This window comes from Panthera pardus, unplaced genomic scaffold (assembly GCF_024362965.1).
Source record: "Panthera pardus isolate Hobbes unplaced genomic scaffold, ASM2436296v1 HiC_scaffold_17, whole genome shotgun sequence".
NCBI lineage: Eukaryota > Metazoa > Chordata > Mammalia > Carnivora > Felidae > Panthera > Panthera pardus.
This window is the reverse complement of record NW_026526732.1, coordinates 77,327,157-77,349,022: the sequence shown is the minus strand read 5'-3', so window position 1 is coordinate 77,349,022 and position 21,866 is coordinate 77,327,157. Positions and strand designations below refer to the sequence as shown.

Genomic DNA, 21,866 nt, shown 5'->3' with positions numbered 1-21,866 from the left:
TGATTTTTATTGCAATGAGGGGGTGGGGCCAAGGTATGGGTTCCCAGGGTTTCTTTGGTTTGAACTCTTTCTCCACCATACCAAGGAGAGGAGCGCTGGTTTATTGGTTTATCCAGATGTGGGGCAAGAAAGTAAGAGTGAGAAGTGGGGCTTGAAATTGTTAGAGGTCAAAAGTTAAAAAAAAAAAATGGAGTCTTTTTACTACCCTTTTGCTCCAGGAAGAATAATCTGACAGTATGAAAGGAGAGACAGGAGACAAGTGATGATTTCAGTAGTTAGGTAAAATGGTCCTTTATACTGGCTTTTCACTCAGATTTTGAAAAAGAAAATTTAAAAGTTTCCCTGGTCAAATCTAAAGATGCTGCTGCTGTTGAGCAGGTCAGTTCTTAGGGCCAGTTTTTCTGACCTCTGAAAGAATAAATGGAGAGTGACTCTATGTAACAGTCAGAGCATTCCATAATCTATCCCTTCTTTTTCTGTTCCATCTTTTTTTTTTAAGGACCACCCCCCAACTGTTCCATCTTTGACAGATGTTCTAATGAGAATGAATTCACCAGAGAGATTGCGTGAACAAATCTGCAATCTTAATAATTTAATGCTGGCTAATCAAATTAAACTTTGGGTGGTATTATGTTCCCTAATGGTCCTTAGAGCAAATTGGTCACATATAGCTAGGGTAGTTTTAAATTACGTTTATACTACATACTCTAGAGACATTTTGTATTATTTAAGGAAGTGATTCTTATTTAATAAGTGACATATTTCATAATTCATTATGTAATATTAATATGCCCCAGGTACCATTCTAAGTGCTATATTAATATTAAATCATTTTGTCCTTTTAATGGGACATATGGGACAATGTGATATAGATGAGGAAAGTGAGGCACATTGGAGGTTAAACAACCTGCTTAAATTCATACAACTAGTAAGTGGGACGGCTAGGATATGAACCCCAGGTCTTAAAGTTTAAATCTGGCTCTAGAGTCCACATCTCAACCACTGTGCTATATTGTTTCTCACAGGTAGCATGCTAACCACAATGCTTTATATTCTTAGAGAAATTAAGAATAAAACAGGTTTCTTTATAACAAGGATGGTATATGGGATTATGGGGTAAGTGAACCAAATGATTTAATTTCAATTTCAAAATCTTTAGTTTTTTAATTTTTTGATGTTAAACCGTAAACACAAAATCGCTACATTACAGTGGTATTTACTGTATGTGAAAAATGGTAATAATATAAGGTCCTGAATAAGTTACTGTATATGGAAAAGAGCACCAATTAATTTCATTTGAAAAACTAAAATTAAAAAAAAATCACAGCTTATAAAAGAGTAGTGTAACTATTTTACTTTCAATATCTACGTGGGTTCAAGGATTTCCTTTGTGACTTAAAATTTTTTTTTAATGTTTATTTTTGAGAGAGAGAGAGAGAGAGAGAGGTGGGGGGCAGAGAGAGAAGGAGACACAGAATCTGAAGGAGGCTCCAGGTTCTGAGCTGTCAGCACAGAGCCTGACGCAGGGCTCGAACTCACGGACTGGACTGTGAGATCATGACCTGAGCCGGAGTCAGGTGCTCAACTGACTGAGCCACCCAGGCGCCCCTTAAAATTTTTATTTAATGTTTATTCATTTTTTTTTTTTTTGAGAGAGAGACAGAGCGCGAGCAGGGGAGGGGCAGAGAGAGAGGGAGCCACAGAATCTGAAGCAGGCTCCAGGCTCTGAGCTTCAGCACCGAGCCAGATGCAGGGTTTGAACTCATGAGCTGCGAAATCATGACCTGAGCCTAAGTTGGACTCTTAACCAACTGAACCACCCAGGGGCCCCTCCTTCGTGACTTTAAATGATCAGTTTTATGCGATCCTTTGGCTGCCATCAATTTTTGAGAAGTGCTTTCCACAAAGTGAAACTTCGTTTTGAACAATTTTGAACCAGATATATCAGACATTTCAAGCCTTTTCTTGAATGTTTTGACCTTAGTTATCTGATCTGAGTTCTGCATTTCCATTTGAATCAGATGGTTGTGAAATTCTCCCTGCTAGAGTTCAGAATAATTTCTCATGTCTTTTAACTTAATCTTGGCTGGACAATTGCCTTCTGGGGGGGAGAAGCTGAGAACAAGTGCTCCTGCCCTTCCTGTCTGCCAGGGTGGTAATCCTAGTGTCTGTAGAAAGGCGTTGCTTTAGGGATTCCTCTGCTACCTATGTTAACTGCAATAAGGATATTTTTCAACAACTTGCGGCTTTATTTACAAGCTAACTTACTATTTTAACTGACTTCATTGGTCATATTAGCAAAATCACTGCTCAGTCTAAAGAAATAACTGTTTCAATTATCTTGACTTTTAGGATAAAATACAAAATGCATTTTTAGATTGACTTGACTTTTCTTCCCCTCCACTTGACTGTTTTGCTTGTGCAGGTCACCATAATTTTAGTCTGAGGATCTTTGGTAAAAGATGTAGCAGTACAAATAAAAAGCAAAGAACAATTAAGTCAGATTTTTCCATGTATCTCATCTACCCCTTGGTTAGAGGTTAGTTGCTTTGGCATTGGGAAGGCCTGACTTAATTCTTTCAGTTCTGAGGTAGAAAAAAATGGCATTTTACTAAACATAATCAGCAATGTTGATGTTTAGGATATCTGACAATTTGTTAATGTCCTTTGTTTTGCTTGAGAAACTAGAGATACAGCCAGTTTCATCAACAGCAGTCAGTGCAGACAGTATATGGTACTACTTGACTAGATGGAACTAGTTTTGGCCAATCTTCAAGTTGAGTTGAGTTCCAAGCTGGATTGAGGCTGGACTCAAGAGGACCCTCCTACTGGCAATGACTCCCTAACCAGCTTCAAAGACTCTGACAAGTAAAATAGTCTCCAGGAGAGACCAAGTGCATTAATTTGGATTAAGTTCTGCTGTGAGTGGCAGAAAACTCAGTGGAAACAAATTTATTTCTCTTAAAAAATTGAAGATTTAAAGTTCAGAAGTGCTGGGGCACCTGAATGGCTCAGTTGGTTGAGTGTCTGACTTCAGCCCAGGTCATGATACCGTACTTTGTGGGTTTGGGTCCCTCATCGGGCTCTGTGCTGACAGCTCAGAGCCTGGAGCGTGCTTCAGATTCTGTGTCTCCTTCTATCTATGCCCCTCCCCCATTCTATCTCTCTATCTCCCCAAAATAAATAAACATTAAAAAAATTATTAAAGTTCAGAAGTGCTATGGCAGCCTTTCTCTATGAAGTCCTCAGCAACTCAGGATGCTTCTAGCTCATTGGTCCTCCATTTCTAGTGGGCAAACCTTTTGGTCTCAGTTGGCTTGACTCTGGGACCCCATTAGGATGAGCCCTTGGGAGCCATATTTCATCCACCCAGTAGCAAGTGGACCGGTCTTGAGAAAATAGCACTTTTTCCAGGATTTTTTTTTTTTTTTTTTTTGGTCAATGGAGTAAGATCAACCCCTCTGTATTTTTGTTTCTGACTTTTCCCCATGTAGTTTGCTTACTGAAAAGCAAAGTTTATGTTAATTGCCAATATGGTGAAAGCCCTGTTTCCTTTTGGGTTCTTTTCCCCTGGAGCTAAAGTGAATCATCTGTGGTTCAAATTAGTGAGGTTTTCAGTTCAGGAAATATTTATTCAAGACCTTCTAAGGGTCAAGGACTATGCTGGAGGATATGAAGAATAAAATATGAAGAATATAGAGTCCATGTGTTCTCATAGTTGAAATTAGACAAGCACACAAATCATTATAATACAAAGTAAAATGTGAATATAAAAGATACACGGTGTTGTATGAAAACAAAGGAGAGATAACTTTTACTGGATGACTTGGAGAAGGCTTAATGGAGTAAATGTCATTAGATCTGGGCTTTGGAGAACTAGAGGCAATTGTTGGTTGCTTACATAATACCCATCACTTCCCTTGATCCTCCGCCTGGACAGTATAGTCCACTTCCCATGTTGGAGCCTGAAAATGTACATGTTAACATTTCCACCTTCTTTGAAACTAGAGAATGACATAATTCCTTTCAATTAGCAACTTAGCAGAGGTCTGCTAAGGGCATACTGGAAAGAGTTTTCCATATGAGGCATATGAGAGGAACTCCCTTCCCTATTCCTTTTTACATAGATATATGAGGTGTGACATGTGTGGAGCAGTGGCAGCTAGCTTGTGACTATTTGAAAACAAACATGAAGACAATGGCCAACATGAAGATAGCGAAGTAGTTGTTGCTATGTAAGGTAATAAATGTCTGTATTATTTAAGGCACAGTTGAGTATTCTGTTACAGGAGACTATGAGCCTCCTAACTGACAGAGTAGGATTTTTCCTGGCAGTTTGGGGTATGGTAGGGGGTTGGGGAGTGGTGAAGTGGTATTGGAGAAAGAATATGCCAATCAACAGGAACAGTGTGAAGATAAATATGAAATTTAAAAACTCAGATTATATAGGGAAATAGCAAATGGTTTGGTTTAGTTGGAGAAAAGAGAGGATGGCAAATAATGAGACGCACCTGGTAAGATAGTTTGAAGACTTTGTAAGCTGAACTTAGGGTTTAGAATTTATTCAGTAGGAAATAGTAACAGTTGAAGGTCTGTGAGGGGAACTATAATCAAAACTATGCTTTCTTGTTTGAAGAATCTATCTCCATATGTGTGTGTGTGTGTGTGTGTGTGTGTGTGTGTGTTCATTATATATATATATATATATATATATATATATATATATACACATATATATGGCTTATATATATATATATACATATATATGGCTACACGTTTTATATATATGTGCATATATATATATATATATAAAATGTGGCTACACTTGCCTCCTTTTGAATTTTCTTCATCCTATCATCAAGAATATATAATGTACAAAGTCAAAAAGAGGGGACGGACTGTTCTACATTGTATACCACTGCTGGTTAAACTTTACATAACTGCTTAACATGTTTAATTACAAGAGGCAGTTCCCTCTGATTAACTCTCATTTAAGCATCTCTAGATTTAAAATATTTGATATTATGGACAGTTGGCAGATGAGAAGAACCCTAATCAGAAATGCACATTATATTTTAATATGCAATTATCTTGTAGTTTTATCCAGAGTTGAGACAATTTTTTGTTCTTTTTAAAATAAAAGGTATTTTATTACAAAATAATAAATTCTTTATTATTAAATATTCAGGAAATTTAGAAAATTGGGAATAAGAAATAAATCAATAAACCCTCAGTCCACTATTGTCCTTTAAGCTTTTTTTCCCCCCTAAAACTCTTTTTAAAGGCTTGAAGATGATGCATTATATATTTAAATTTAGGTTGAAAATATGTAACTGGCACATATAAGTGAACAAAATAAACCTGATTTCATGATTTGACAGTAAAATGTTATGTCACAACTCTCAATTATCATTTAAATAATATGTTCTTCTGGATTCAAGCATATTATTCATCAGGAGTTTTAGTTTATTTCAGAAAGTAAAGGCAGATTATGTCAGAATAAACATAGCATTTGTTCTATCTCTGTAAAAATGAGCAAACCCTGAATTTTGTTTTGTGGACTTCCATAAGGACCATCACAATCCAGTAGAGGTTACTCTTGTTCTGAACAAAGCTTTTTGCAATTTTGCCGAAGGATTTACAGCATAATTCTGTTATGATGAATTCTGGAAATACTGCATACGAGGCACAAAGTGTTTGATAAATGAGGACAAAATAATAAACCTGGCCAGTGTAAAAAATATTATATCAGACAAAACTAGCTGTTGCTGTTATATTTGTCATCAAGAATTTTTCTTTTATTCTGTAACTTGTGATTTGTTTATTATATGTTGTTTGGGACTATTAAAATCAACTTCCAACTGCATGGAGGGATTTCTAGAAAAAACATTAGAGTCACATTAAAAGTCTGTTATACTCATTAAATTGATTAAAAATTAAAAGTTTAAAATGTAGGATTTTTAAGAACATTTTTGGTTTAGCTTTTTAAATTAGTTCTGAGAATTAAAAAAAAAAAACAAACATCTTTCCTTTGTAAGAAATATGGGTAGCTGTATTTTAGATCAGTGCTTCCCAAAATGGAGTGTGCACATAAATCATCTAGAGTGCTTGTTAAAATGCAGTTTCTGATTCAGAAGCTCTGGGGTAGAGCCCGAGAGTCTGCATTTTTAACAGCCTCAGTGCAGATGCAACTGGTCCACTGATTACATTTTGAATAACAAGGTTTTAGAGGAACAGAAAAAAAGCACTGTTTCTGTTACCAAACCAGAAAATGGATTCTGCCAACTGTTTGATAGATCAACTTAATCACATGTAAATTGGTCATGAAATGCTGTGATCAAGAAAGGCAATCATTCAATAGTGAACTCTTCACAACTACAAAAATGTAGGAGACTTTAACTCATTACATTTTCTAAAATGTTTTTCTCATGTGCACTTAATAGCTCCATAGCCGTTTCTTACATAACAAGTTTAAACTAGAGTCTAGGCTGCAGACATCAAACACCAAATACAAGTTCGTATTTTGGATTCATGTTTGTGAGGAAACTTGGAATGAGTCTTTTCCAAGTCTTTGAACATACTGAAATTCAGTCATTTTCATTAATTACTCTTAATAAGTAATTAATGCTCTGTTCGGTGTTTCACAGGAGCTCGTGTCTTTTAAATGCTGGTTGTGTCTGATACCATTTTATAGACATTCAGGCTAGTTACTGGCCTTTCACAAACACTCCTGAAGCAGGAATGGGAGAAATTTAAGCAGAACTAATTCTGTAACTAATAACAGATGAGATGTTCATTATATACAGTTTGTGGGGTTTGTTGTCATTGTTGTTCGTTTTTAATGTTGAACTCTGCTCATTTAACAGAAAATTTCTATTTCTGCAAAGCAGATTTGTTTTCCACCGCTTGAGTAAAATCATCATATACAAGTAAAGGTTAAGGGAAGTAAATATTTATCTCCCTAGTTACAAACAGAGCGTTTTAAGAAGTTAAGAGCAGACTCCTCTGGCCCATTGTGTTGGCTCCAGATAGATGGTTCAGGGTCCCCAGGCGTGGGTGCAGGGCTTATCCTGAAGGACTCCTTCTCCTATTTGGGAACCCAGCCCTCCAGGCAGCTGCAGAGGAGGGAGAGCCAGATGCAAAATAGTTTTGTGGGTTTTTTTTTGTTTGTTTTTTTTGTTTGTTTGTTTTTTAACTGGCAATTTTCTCTGCCTTACCTGTGGATGTCAGCAAACTAGTCATTAAATGTGTTTCTATCAAAGTTAATTTGTCATATTTGATGTTCCTTAAAGATCAAGTCTGAGGTCAGGGATGAGCACCACAAATCTTAACTAGAGGTGATACGTTTATTATAAGCTACAAGAATGCCAGACTCTGATGTTGGTTCCTGGCCTAAAGAAATTTTCATTTCACTTGAAATTTTCAAATTTTCACTGTTCCCTCATTAGCATGCAGATCTCAGTTTCTAGGGTAGGGCAAATTTCCTAATTATGAAATAAAATAAGAAATAAACTTCCAAAAAAGAAAGAACAGAGATGCAGTTATTTCATACAACTTAGAGATCTTATGTTCTAAGAGATGTGTTATCAGATATACAAAATAGACTGCTCATTAAATAATAGCACATTTAATACATTAGTACACAGCATTTAAAAAAAAATTTTTAACATTTATTCATTTTTTGAGAGACAGAGAGACAGAGCACAAGCAGGGAAGGAGCAGAGGGAGAGAGAGAGGGAGAGATACAGAATCCGAAGCAGGCTCCAGGCTCTGAGCTTTCAGCACAGAGCTCAATGTGGGGCTCAAACTCACAAACTGCAAGATTATGACCTGAGCAGAAGTCAGATGCTTAACTGACTGAGCTACCCAGGTGCCCCAGTAGTACACAGCTTTTTTAACTCTGGCTCTCTTTTCCTTTTCTCCTCCCCTTCTCCCTATATCAAACTGATTTAACCTAATTTGAACATTTAATGAGGGTCCACTCTGTGCCATTCATATCCAAAAAACACCTCACTGAAACTTTCATTCTGGCCTCTTCTCTACAATCAAGCCCTCCTCGGACCCTCCCCTTTATATTCCATCAATTCAGGCCAAGCTTTTGGTGTTCAGTGCCACAGTGATATGAAAGGACAGTATCAGCCAGAGAACTTTGTCAGCTACATCCATTAATATGTTGCCCTGGCTACACTTCCTAACACGTATTCTTGGCATGTTGGAGGGTAGAGGGAACTGCGTTCTGTTCTACCTGTGCAGCTGGCTAAGCTGAAGACCTGCTGGGGTAACATGTTGTATTTGTTGAAAATAGTTTCCTTTATAAAACTGCCTCCAGATAAAAATACAAAACTTAAAGCATTAATTAAAATGTGTAAAACAGCAGTCATCATTAAGATAACCATCTTACCCCTAGATTAAGCCAGGGTAAAAGAAAAGCAATTAAGGATGTTGAAATTGTGAGCATGTTTTGTCACAAATGTTCACTTCTTTCATTAAGAAGATATGAGGTTTTTCCCTAATTTTAATTTAACATCAATTTATCTTTCAATATTTATGGTGTTGATCGATAGATCAAGATTGTATTGAGTATGATACTGACCTGTTCTCTGTCCAGAGATTTTCTGAGCTTTTAATGCCACTTAATAATAGCCCATAGTTAACTGGCTCCTGCCTGGAGGACTCTCTGAAGTATTTACAAGTGGAATCCAATAGATGCTGTGTAAAACCAAAGTGAAGGCTTGGGGCTGTTATTAGCCTCATTGTGAGAAGGAGTAATGGGAAAGAGTGGCAGGAGCGGGCAAGAGAACCTTCACTGATCTGATGCTAGAACTGCAACAGGTTTCAGACACTGGACTCCTTCCAGGAAAGACACTGGCCTTTCTTTCTACTTCTTTTCTGAACACATTTGATTTAGCCGCTTTTTGGTGTGGCATGATATCTGTTAAGGAAATTCCAAATAACACTAGGGAAATCTGCTTGATGGTATATTCTGTGTATGTGTGTTTGTATGTGTGTGTAAGGGCACCTGTGCATATGAGCATATGTGTGAGTGTTTCCACCTCTAACCAGCACGGACCCACCAAGCAGCACCGAGATCGTGAGATTTCCTGCCTAGCCAGTTCCCTCTTGTGCTTCCAGACTTTATCAACTCTTCTCTTTATCTTGGATAACTTTTTAGGAGTCACTTAAAAAGAACTGGAAAATTATAAGACTAATTTAACTTTAACAAATTCATTTTAAGTAGTACTTTCTCATGGAAGCAAACAGGAGTGAATCTTCTCATTTTCCTTGGCTGTCAGTTACAGGTTGAGGCAAATGGAGTAACACAAATTAGCCTAATGGAAAAACAATCTCTGTATCTTTAAGACTAGCTTTTCAGTTAGAAGATGCCAAGTATAAATTTTATTCATTTGCCAAAAAGAAAAAATACACACACACTAAATTGGCAGCAGGAGACTTAATACATTTGTGAATTCCTCTCTATCCTTGATATATCACTGCTGTTAACTTATAATAAAAGGAGGAAAACATCTGGCAGGCTGCAAAACAGTTCTTTCTGAAGCTTAGTGTTATATAGAGTGAAACTTTATATGGTATATTTTTTCTTTTTGTTCTGTTTTTGCAAAATAATAAAATAAATATAAATTGAATACATCAGTTTTTTTTTTTTTTCTAGGAAGAACAATCCTGCGTTTTTGTGTTACTACTTAGCATTGGGAAAAGTGTACCTCCTGGGGGTGAAGTGTTAATAACAATGGTAAATGTCTACTTTAGTAAAAGGAGTTCATTTACATTACACAAAACTCCTTATTTAGATGAAGCTTTTACAAAAGGTGTTTTTTTCTGAATAATTGAGTTTTCTTCCCTGGTGTTTAAGTAGCTCTCCATTTTGTACTCTCCTAAGACTTTCAAAAGTGAGTTGAATTCACTGTGATACTTGTTTATAATATATATCATTAAGAAAAATAGACATATTCCAGAAAAAACTGAGCTAACCTGTTCTAGTATGCTCAAACATTTAAATGTAATATATTTTGGGGAAAAATATTATTTTTTTCCCTAGCTGAAAGCCATAGCAATTTATATCATTTATAAGTTTTATTTATTCGTTTAATTATTTTAAGTGTTTATTTATTTATTTTTGAGAGAGAGAGAGAGAGAGAGAGAGAGAGAGAGCGCGCATGAACAGGGGAGGAGCAGAGCAAGGGGAGAATCCCAAGCAGAGTCTGTGCTGATAGCAGACATGGGGCTCTATCCCATGAACCTGTGAGATCATGACCTGAGCTGAAACCAAGAATTGGACACTTAAATGGCTGAGCCACCCAGGAACCCCTCATTTATAAGTTGTTAAAATTCTCTTTCCTATGTTCAATGAACATAAATATACATTCTTTAAAGAAATCAGTATTAAAAATGATCACTGTATCATTCTTCTCTATATTTATAGAATATATGTTTCCTTTTTTCTAAAAATTAATCTTACATATTTCCTTGTAAAATAACTGTTATGGAAAGTTGCCACAATTAAAATATTTGGTCAAATAAAAAACGTACTACCAATGATATCAGTGAGTGGCTTATTTATTTTATTTCTTCCACAGTGATGATTCATAGTAGTTATGCATCTAATATGTCATTTTCCTGAACCATCATCACAATACCATTTTCCACATTACCTGTGTGGAAAAGGTAAAAAAAATCTATTATAATTACAAAGGTGAAAGAAACTTTCAAATAATGCCTGGTTACACTTTGTCCTTGAGGTGGCAAATGAATATATGCCTAAATGTTCTGTATGAGGTTTTCATGAATCTCATGGGAAGCATTTGATCATCTCCAAAGAAAATGAATTTTTCTTTACCAAACCCAGACAATTAACAAAGCAGGAGACATAATGTTTTCACATCTCCCATCTATCAGCTCATATTCTACTAGCTCATACAGATTCTCCTACAATAACGGATGACAAAAGGGCATGCATTTCAGTGTGAAATTTGGAATGGGATAAGATCTCAGAAATTATGTGTTGACTTCAACTACTGTAGCATTCCATTTATATTTTGAGATAAGCTGTTATGCAATACTGCAAAGTCTTAGATTGTGTGAACAGGGAATCCAAATTTGGAGAGGCAGTCACAGAGGAGTGCAATTAAGAAATTGGGCTGCAGTTGGGTGCCTGGGTGGCTCATTCTGTTAAGTGTCTGACTTCAGCTCAGGTCAGGATCTCGCTGTTGGTGAGTTCAAGCCATGTGTTTCGTGGTTCATAAGTTCGAGCCCTGTGTGGGGCACTCTGCTGTCAGTGCAGAGCCCACTTTTGATCCTCTGTCTCCCTCTCTCTCTGCCCCTCCCCCACTCATGGTTTCTCTCTCTCTCTCTCTCTCTCTCTCTCTCTCTCTCAAAAATAAATAAACAAAAAAAAATGGGGCTGTGGAATCAAACAGGACTAGGTTCAAATCTTGGTCTTTCTTACTATCCATTTGGATGAATTTAGGTAAGGTATGTAACTTCTGCTAGTCCCAATCTTCCCATTTCTAAATTAGATCTTACAGTAGTATTTACCTCAAAGTGTCATGACAGTCAAGTGAAATACTTCATATAAAGTGTTTGGCATATAGGAAGTGGTCAATAAATATCTGTTGTTATATGAATTTCTTCCTCTGCTGATCTGATATCCTCAGTGATGATTTAGATCATATACTAACATTCACCTATTTGGAAAATTGTGTAATTTTCCTCAGTTGTAATAATTTTTTTCCTTAGCTATAATAATTTAAAATTTTAGAAGGGTATTAATACCTTTACAAATACATTCATCATATACAAAAATAGTATACTCATGCTCAGTTTAACTTATTTCTATATAGTATGATAAGGAAGTAGAACTATATCATGATCCTCATTTTTTAGTTGGGATGCCAAGCCAAACAAAAATTAAGTGAATTGACCAGAGTTATAGACTCCATAGCATAATAGGAAGTAGTTCTATTAAAATTCCAAAGATTTTGGGGCACCTGGGTGGCTCAGTCGGTTGAGTGTCTGACTGCAGCTCAGGTCATGATCTCACAGTCTTTGGTTTCGCGTCCCGTGTCAGGCTCTGTGCTGACAGCTCAGAGCCTGGAGCCTGTTTCCAATCCTGTGTCTCCCTCTCTGCCCCTCCCCCAGTCTCACTTTGTCTCACTCTGTCTCTCAAAAATAAATAAAAATATAAAAAAAAATTATAAAATAAAATTCCAAAGATTTGGAACTTTGATTTGAACACGAGAAAGCAAATTTATATAATGAAGAAATTGTATGTAATTGATTCTATAAAAAGAACATTTAATACATTGATTTGGAAGCCATGGTTTCTTTTGTAGTTAATTTTTATGCTAATAACAGTAGACAAATTTTTCATACCTTTAATTGCATTTGAGTTTGCTTCTAGAATACTGGCAGAGGGAAAAAAAACTTACTTTTAAGTGATGGAAAAGTTATTCAAAATATCATTGCAGAGAAAAAGATCTTTTTTCATGACAGTGCCCAAGTTAATGCTTAACTTCTGATATACATTCAGTGCTTTTTGAGGGTTTTGACACTGCTATAGTTGTCATGCATTTTCTTAGACATTACACCCTTTTCATTTCATACAAAATTATATTCTCTGACCATATATAAATTGCCATTTTGCCATTCTCAATCTTGTTATATACAATTTCTCACTTTTGATTTCACAAAGATACACATTTATTTGCCATTTCGTTGAAATATGCCCTTTATGACAAAGTATTCTTGCCATAAATAAGTCTCTGACAGATTAAAACAATCAGTATGGTGACCTAATTCCCTAGTTTCTAGGGAAACTACCTACCTGGTCAGCCATCCTACATCTGCAGAACTCTGCAGAGAAGAGTCTCTCTAGTATTATTCCATTTTCATTTGTGATAGAGAGATGAATGATCTTGCCAAATCGTTTTTTTTTTAAGAGTTTAGTGATTGGCTTATAAGAGAAGCATTAATCTAGCCAACTTGATTAGTCCATTTATGCCATAGCTCTAGGGTTCCTATATTCACATATGCCATTTCAGACTTCCAAGGGACAGAAGGCTCTCACAAAAGAAAAACTTTTACACTGCTTAAACGGTATAGAATCCACAAAATAAGCAATACACTGTTCTTGGTTCACCAGGCAGCTATGTTTTTTTTGCCCTCTCTGGGTCCCTAGTGAACTGCAACTCATTAAACCCAGATGCATTTGGACATCAGACCCCCTCTCTAACGAGGAAAGAGGTCACCACAAGGAGAAACGCAGAACTGCCAGTCGGATTCACCTCCCACCAGAAACCTACTTTAATGAGCATGTTCTTGCTTCTCAGGGCAATCTTCATGCTCTCACTTTGCTCTCAGCAAGAACACCTGGGATTCTTCAGCCTTGCCATGTGTGGAGAACAGCCCAAAAATAGGCCTGCTAAGACTTCCAAGATGGATTGCTAGTCTTTGTGAGTCACCTCTGAAACCTAAAACTCTGTGCTTTGTGATTTTTGTTTGCATCATTAGGATGAGGAGTTTCAGCAAAGCTAACCACAATTACTTGTAGCTAATCTTAGCAGATATAAAAGCAAGCATTTTCTCTTTCAAATCCATATACATACAAAGGGCAAATAAAACCTAGGGTTGGATAACTCTTTTACAACTACCCTCCTCAACAAAGTACTCATTAACAAAAGCTTTTCAGTATAAATATGGTATTCCACTAAAAATGAGAAGTGTATTTTCCAACTTGATATGATTTTAAATGCTTACCTTTACATACAATACTAGTAAAGAATAATTAGACCTGGGATATTAAGCATACAGATTGCACAGTGGCTCTTCATACAGGGAGGTAGGTCAAACTCTGGAAGGACCCATAGACCAGGCTGGCATTCTCATGAGACAGAAGCATAAACTGAACTGGGCTTTACAGAATACATAGAACAAGAGGTATCATGGTAAGGCCATGCTTTATCAGAGTGAACTCCAGTACCCACAACCCATGTCCTTCCTCTTGTCTTTTTAGTAAAGAGATATATCATACCATAGAAAGATATATATTAGGATGTATATTAGGATGCATTATATCATATAATGATATATATTAGGACTTCTTTTGGTATATGAACTCATAAGCAGAGTGGGAGGTAGTACCTAGAAATAACCTGGAAACAGAAAAAGGATGAGGTAATACAAGGGCCTGATATATATGGATTCAATGCTCATTAGAATCCAGGTTGCCTCCTATTTAAAGGAGAACCATACACATTGTTATGTAACTTTATGTTTCAAGCTCATTCAAAGGTCACACCAGGCTACAATGTTTGGGTATATATGTAATTGGGCAAATAGGTAAAAAGGAAGCTTGAAACAAGAAAAGAGAATGGAAAGCATAGAGTAAGAAAGGAAGGGCACAGAAAGGAAAGAGGGAAATAGTGGTGTTGGTACCATAGCTTGTCTATTCCAGATCCAAAGACAACACACAAAAAAACCCACATCTGAATAAATTGTCATCAACTCTCAATTACTTATGGGAGAGAATGGGAGAGAATGCTAAAGAAAATGAAAATAAAAATTAAAAAGCTGATTTCCGTGGGTTGTTTCAATTTGCCCTAAGAATCTACACACATTTTTCAAAGCTTAAAGTGTTTATGTCAGGTTCATGGAATTACAATCCTTAATGTCTCACATTCACATCCAGAGGATAAACAATGACCTATGTTTCCAACACCTCATTAGCCAAAGTTATCAAGTCCCTTTAGCAATATTAGCCCTCACAAACTTTAAGAGCACCAAGCATTACTGCCGCTGTTAATTTGTAGAAAGGAGAAGGTTGAGACTTAAATAAGTAAGACAATTCAGCTGTCTGAGATTATTCTGCATACCCTGGAGCTGAGTTAAAATACAGACCGCTGGATTCTGCTAACATACCGTATCTTATGTCCATCTTAACTTTTACCCAAAGTTATTGGTTCCCAGACTGGGCAGTGCTGTAATTTCAGAAACTTCTAAAGAGTGCATGAGCTCTCTTAGACCAAATGTGACTCAGAATCCAAACACACGAGCGATTGTTCAGTTCTCTAAGTTCCAGTAGAGTGCAGGTTTGGCCAGAAATTTAATTACCTTGAGGACAGACTGCCTAAATAACTACTGGAAGAGGAGCTTTTTTGGTTGGCTTTGTTTTGTTTTAATAAAAATTAACTTATGGATGAGTAGGATACATACCCAGAAATCAGGTTTATGACATCTTCTGAAATAGACCACTTTTGTGAGGTTTGAAAGGGAACAAGGAGTTGGACTCGTTCTCAGCTGTCTGAGAAGACTGGCACGAGACTGGAATTGAACCCCTGGGATGCTGGATCTGGCCTGCACTGGCTCATGGAAACAATTGTTAAATTTGTAGGAATTTTGTGAGCCAGTTTTTAACTACAGCTGTTAATGAAATGAAATTATATAAACTTAAAAATAAAGAAATTATGTTAAAAACATAGGTGACTGTACTTAATAGTTATCAGTTCCTAATTATCTTACTACATTTTATTATTTATGTCTATTGTATGTGTTCAGTGGGAAGGCTATAAATGGCATGCTTCTATGCATCTCTTTCTAACTTCACTTTCAGTAACTTCCTGTTGGTAACCTCAAGTAGACAATGGTGAGAGGATTGCCACAAGGGAAATTGGCAAGCAGCAGAGCTAATGATTTATTGTTTTGTTGATTGTCTAGACCAGGGTTCAGAAAACTAGGGCCTACCCAGTATCTGCTTTTATAAATAAAGTTTTATTGGAACATAGCCATACCCATTCACTTATGTATTATTGATGGATACTTTCACACTACAGTGGCAGAGTTGAATAGTTTTGAAAGAGATAGCATGGCTCAGAAAGCCTAAAATATTGACCATCTGGCCCATTATAGAAAAAGTTGGTCAATCCCTCATCTAGAATTTAAAAAGTGATGAGGCAAATGTTAATAATGCAAACTAAACGCAAAAGCATGTTGTTGTTTGTAGCTGTTCCATTGTGAATAGCACAGAAAACTGAAGAAATATTCTTCTATATTGGAAAACTATTATCTGATTCAGCAGAGTAATCACTCATGTTGATGAGTGAGTGAAATTTCAACATAAGTATGTTGAACCTAAAAGTGATTTTAGTTTAATGAATATAATCTGTGTGGGAGTGAAAAGTAGTTTAACAGTAGATCACACATCAGCCTTACAACAATTTTATTGGGTAAGGAGTCAATGGATCACCTTACACCAATTAGAATAGCTACTATCATAAAAACAGAAAATACATTTTGGCAAGGATGTGGAGAAGTTGAAGCTCTCTTGCATTGTTGGTGGGGATATAAAATGGTGTAGCCACTATAGAAAACAGTATGGCCGTTCTTCAGAAAAATTAAAATAAAACTACCATATGATCTGGCAATGCCATTTCTGGGTGTATGTACATAAGAATTATGAGCAAGGTTGTAAAAAGATGATTTGCACACCCATGTTCATAGCAGCAGTATTCATAATAGGCAAAAGGTGGAAGCAACCCAAATCCGTCAACAAATGAATGAATAAATAGAATTGTTATATACTTATAATGAAATATTATTTAGCCTTAAAAAGGAAGGAAATCTGGTCACATGCTATAGCATGGATGAATCTTGAGGACATTATTCTGAGTGAAATAAACCAGTCACAAAATGACAAATATGATATGATTCCACTTTTATGAAGTATCTTCAGTGGTCAAATTCATGGAAACAGAAAGTTGAATGGTGGTTGCCAGGAGCTGGGGGGAAGGATGAATGGAGAGTTGTTGTTTAATGGATATAGAGTTTCAGCTGTACAAGATGAAAAAGTTCTGAAGATTGGTTGCACAACAATCTGAATATGCTTAACAGTTTTCAATTATATTATACACTTAAAAATTGTTAAGATGATGAATTTTATATGTGTTTACCACGATTTAAAAAGAAGAGTTAGTAGATTGAGGTACATTAGTGAAATCCTGGTTAAATTGCAGCCATAGTTTGGCTTATGGATATAATTCAGCAAAAATCAACTAAAAGTATTTGGTGAAAATCAACTAGTTCTATAGAATTTATAATGAGTATTATGTATGTTATCATCATTTGTAATCCATGTTACATATTCTTTATATGAGTAACATGCAGAATAAAATTACGTATAAATATATACACATATTTTCCTAACCAAAGAACATTTACTAACACAACACTGTTAGGACCAAGCTCTCAGGTGGAATTGGGGTCCACTCTGGTAGAAGGACACTAGCCTGGCTTCAGGTGCTTGAGCTCTATTCATTATTCCTCCAGTTACTAGATAGACAATGCTGGGCTACTTGCTTAGGCTCTAGAGTCTCAGTTTCCTTATCTGTTAAATGAGAAGTGGATTGGGCAATCTGGTTTTCTGCTGCAAAATTCTATGACCACATCATATTGTAAGGTCCATGAAGTTACAGTTTTTTTTTTTTAATCTTTGCATTTCCAAAAACATTTAGCATAGTTCTTTGCACACTCAACCAATGTCTGCAAAATTAAGTTGTACAAAATTTTTCTCAAACTGTTGGTGAATTCTCAAGAATAGATGACAATAGCTAATATTTCTTATATTACTATGCACCAGTTGCTTTATCCCATTTAGTCCTTTTAACTATATGCTGTAGATAGTTATTAACACTACTTATACAAACAGAGTAAATGAGAGTCCTAAGATCTTACAGCTAGCAAATGGCAAACTGGGATTAGAACTCAGGTCTGTCTCATTTCACAAAAATCCTCTTAAGCACTATGCAATACTGCTTCTTATCAAGATTTAAGGTTTTCTTCCTAAATGTGAGACCTGAAACCATAAAACTCCTAGGAGAAACCATAGGTAGTAATTTCTTTGACATAAGTTGTAGAAACATTTTTCTATATATGTTTCCTCAAGCAAGGAAAACAAAAGCAAAATTAAACTATTGGGACTACACCAAAATTAAAAGCTTTTGCACAGTGAATGAAACCATCAACAAAACAACAAGGTAACGTACTGAATGGGAGAAGATATTTTCAAATGATATATTTGATATGGGGTTAATACCAAAAATATATAAAGAACTCATACAATGGCACAGCAAATAATAATAATAATAGTAATAATAATAATAATAATAATATATCTGATTAAAAATGGGCAGAGACCCAGATAGATATTTTTCCAAAGAAGACATACAAATAACCAGCAGACATATGGAAAGATGCTCAACATCACTAATCATCAGGGAAATGCAAATCAAAACCACAGTGAGATTGCCTAAAATCAAAAAGGCAGGAAATAACAAGCTTTGGCAAGAATGTGGAGAAAAAGGAACCCTCAGGCACTGTTGGTGGGAATGCAAATTGGTGCAACCATTATGGAAAACTGTATGGAGTTTCTTCAAAAAGAATTACAAGTAGAATTATGATATGATGCATTATTCTGATACTGGGTATTTACCCAAACAAAATGAAAACACTAATTTCAAAACATATATGTGCCCCTATGTTTATTGCAGCATGGAAGGAATCCAAATGTCCACTGATAGGTGAATGGATAACGAAAGCGTGGCATGTGTGTGTGTGTGTGTGTGTGTGTGTGTGTGTATGTGTGTGTGTGTGTGTGTATAAATAATCAAATGGATTATTACACAGCCATAAAAAAGAATAAGATCTTGCCCTTTGCAACAACATGCATGGACCTAGAGAATATAATGCTAAGTGAAATAAGTCAGACAGAGAAAGGCAAATACTAATATGATTTTACTCATATATAGAATTTAAGAAACAAAACAAACTAAGCAAACTAAAGAGACACACACAAAAAGCAGTCTCTTAACTATAGAGAACAAACTGGTGGTTACCAGAGGGGAGGTGGGTAGGGAGATGTGGGAAATAGGTGAAGGATTAAGAGTACACTTATGATGAGCACTGAGTAATGTATGGAATTGTTGAATTATTATATTGGACACCCAAAACTAATATAACACTGTATGTTAATTATACTTCAATAAAAAACGAAAGAACTGCTCAGAGAAAAAAGAATTAAGGTGTTCCCCACAATTCTAATCATGAAGAAGCCCTCTGAAAGGCTATAAAGTAAAATGACTAGCAATTCTTTACATCTATTCATTGTGACCCTAGAGGTGATATCATCTGTGTCTGTAACTTTAGTGATTTGGTCAGGATCATCTGTTTGTCTAAAATGCAGATTTCTGGGCTCCACTCTAGACGTATTCAATCAGAATCTCTGAGTGAGGTCAGGAAGCCATGGGTTTTTTTTTTTATGTGTTTTTTTAAATTTATTTTTGAGAGAGAGAGAGAGAGACACTGTGAGCCGGGGAGGGACAGAGAGAGAGGGAGGCACAGAATCTGAAACAGCCTCCAGGCTCTGAGCTGTCCACACAGAGTCCGACGTGGGGCTGGAACCCAAGAACTGTGAGATCATGACCTGAGCCAAAGTCGGACACTTAACCGACTGAGCCACCCAGGAACCCCAGGAAGCCATGTTTTTATCTGGATCATTATGATTTGGGCATCTGTACCACATTTGGGATAGTACTGATCTAGAGCTGAGACTTTCAAACATTTTTAACCACAACTCACTTAATACATTTTATATCATGACCCAGCACTTATGTATGTGTCCACAAAAATGTGAGAATTCTGACTCTTATTGTTTACTTTTATTTGTATTGCATGTTCAAAAGCCATTCTGTGCAAGACTATTTAGCAAAATGCCACCATGAGGTTCATAGTTGGTAATTTCATGAGGAATAACCAAAAGCTGCTGTATTTCATAAATCATGCAAGAACAGATTTTGAGAATGATTAAGAACTAGAAGTAAACCTACATTCCAAGAAGGCAAAATATTGCTTGACATTTTTTAAATGATTCCTTCCCACTCCCAGATTTATTGAGGTATAATTGACAAATAAAATTGTATGTATTTAAAATGTACAACATGATGATTTGACATATGTATACTTTATGAAATAATTACCATGATCAGATTAATAAACACATCTTTCAATCACTGTTACCCTTTTTTTGTGGCAACAACACTTGAGATCTACTCTCTTTGCAATTTCAAGTATACAATATAGTATTATTAATAATAGTCACCATGCTATCTATTGGAGCCCCAGAACTTATTCATCTTATAACAAAAGACTTGTACCCTGTGACCAGGATCTCCCCATTTTCCCAACCTCCATCCCCTGGCAACCACCATTCTACTGTGTTTCTATGAGTTTGACTTTTTAAAAAAATTTCACATATTAAGTGATATCATGCAGTATTGGTCTTTCTCTGACTTATTTCAGTTAGCATAATATAAAGTTTTTTAGGTTCCTTTATGTTGTTGCAGATGATAGGATTTCCTTCTTTCTCATGGCTGAACAATATTAATCCAGCCATCCATCAGTGGACTTTTAGTTTTTTCCCATATCTTGGGTATTGTGTATTATGCTGCAATGAACGTGCCAGTGAAGATATCTCATTGAGATATTTATTTTGTTTGCTTTGGATATATATTTAGAAATGACATTGCTAGATTATATGGTAGTTCTATTTTTAATTTTTGGAGGAAGCTCCATATAGTTTTCCATAATGGTCGTACCAATTTACTTTCCCACCAACAGTGTACAAGTGTTCCTTTTTCTCCATGTCCTTGCCAACATTTGTTATTTCTTGTCCTTTTGATAAAAGCCATCCTAACAGGTATGAGATGATGTTTCATTTGCTTTTGACTTACATTTCTCTGTTGATTAGTGATGCTGAGCATCTTTTTATATGCTTATTGGACATTAATATGTCTTTTTTGCAAAAATGTGTATTCAGGTCCATAGCCCATTTTTTAATCAAACTTTTTGCTATTGAGTTGTAGGAGTTCCTTTTGTGTGTGTTTGGATATTAACCCCTATCAGATATATGCTTTGCAGACTTTTTTTTTCCATTAGATAGGTTGTCTTTACATTTTTTTTATTGTTTCCCTTGCTGTGCAGAAGCCTTTAGTTGATGTAGTCCTAGTTGTTTGTTTTTGTTTTTACTTCATGAACTTTGTTTCTTAACTGCTGTTGCTAGGACTTTCAGTAGTATGTTGAATAGAAGTGGTGAGCATGGGTGATATTATCTTGTTTTCACCATTGAGTGTGATGTTAGTTGTGAGTTTTATTTTATTAAGTTAGTTCCTTCTATGCCTAATTCACTGAGAGTTTTCATTGTAAACGTATTGTACTTTATCAAATGGTTTTTCTTCATTTATTGAGATGCTCATATGAATATTCTTCATTCTGTTAATGTGTTATATCACATGTATTGACTTGCATATGTTGAACCATCCTTGCATCCCAAGGATAAATCCACTTGATCACGGTGTATGATCCTTTTAAGGTGCTGTTAAATTCTATTGGCTAGTATTTTGTTGAAGATTCATGAGGAATATTGGCCTGTAATTTTCTTTCCTTATAGTGTCTGTGTCTGGCTTTGGTATCAAACTAACACTGGCCTTGTAAAATGAATTTAGAAATATTCTCTCCTATCCATTTTTCTTTTTTGGAAAAGTTTGAGAAGTATTGGTGTTAATTTTTGAAATGTTCGGTAGAGTTCACCAGTGAAGTCATTAAGCCCTGGGTTTTTCTTTGTTAGGAGATTCCTGATTACCAATTTAATCTCCTTACTTGTTATTGATCTGTTCAGATTTTTTGTCTTTTCATGATTTGGTCCTGGCAGGTTGTATGTTTCTAGGAATTTAACTTTTTCTTCTAGGGTATCTAATTTGTTGTTGTGTTATTATATCTTATGGTCTTTTCTATTTCTGTAGTGT

At 35.8% G+C, this 21,866-nt stretch overlaps 1 pseudogene; it reads right to left on the bottom strand.

The window, feature by feature from the left end:
- Nucleotides 1-330: 330 nt before the first annotated feature.
- Nucleotides 331-21,866, bottom strand: part of LOC109263237 (proto-oncogene serine/threonine-protein kinase mos-like) — a 43,737-nt pseudogene continuing 22,201 nt past the window's right edge.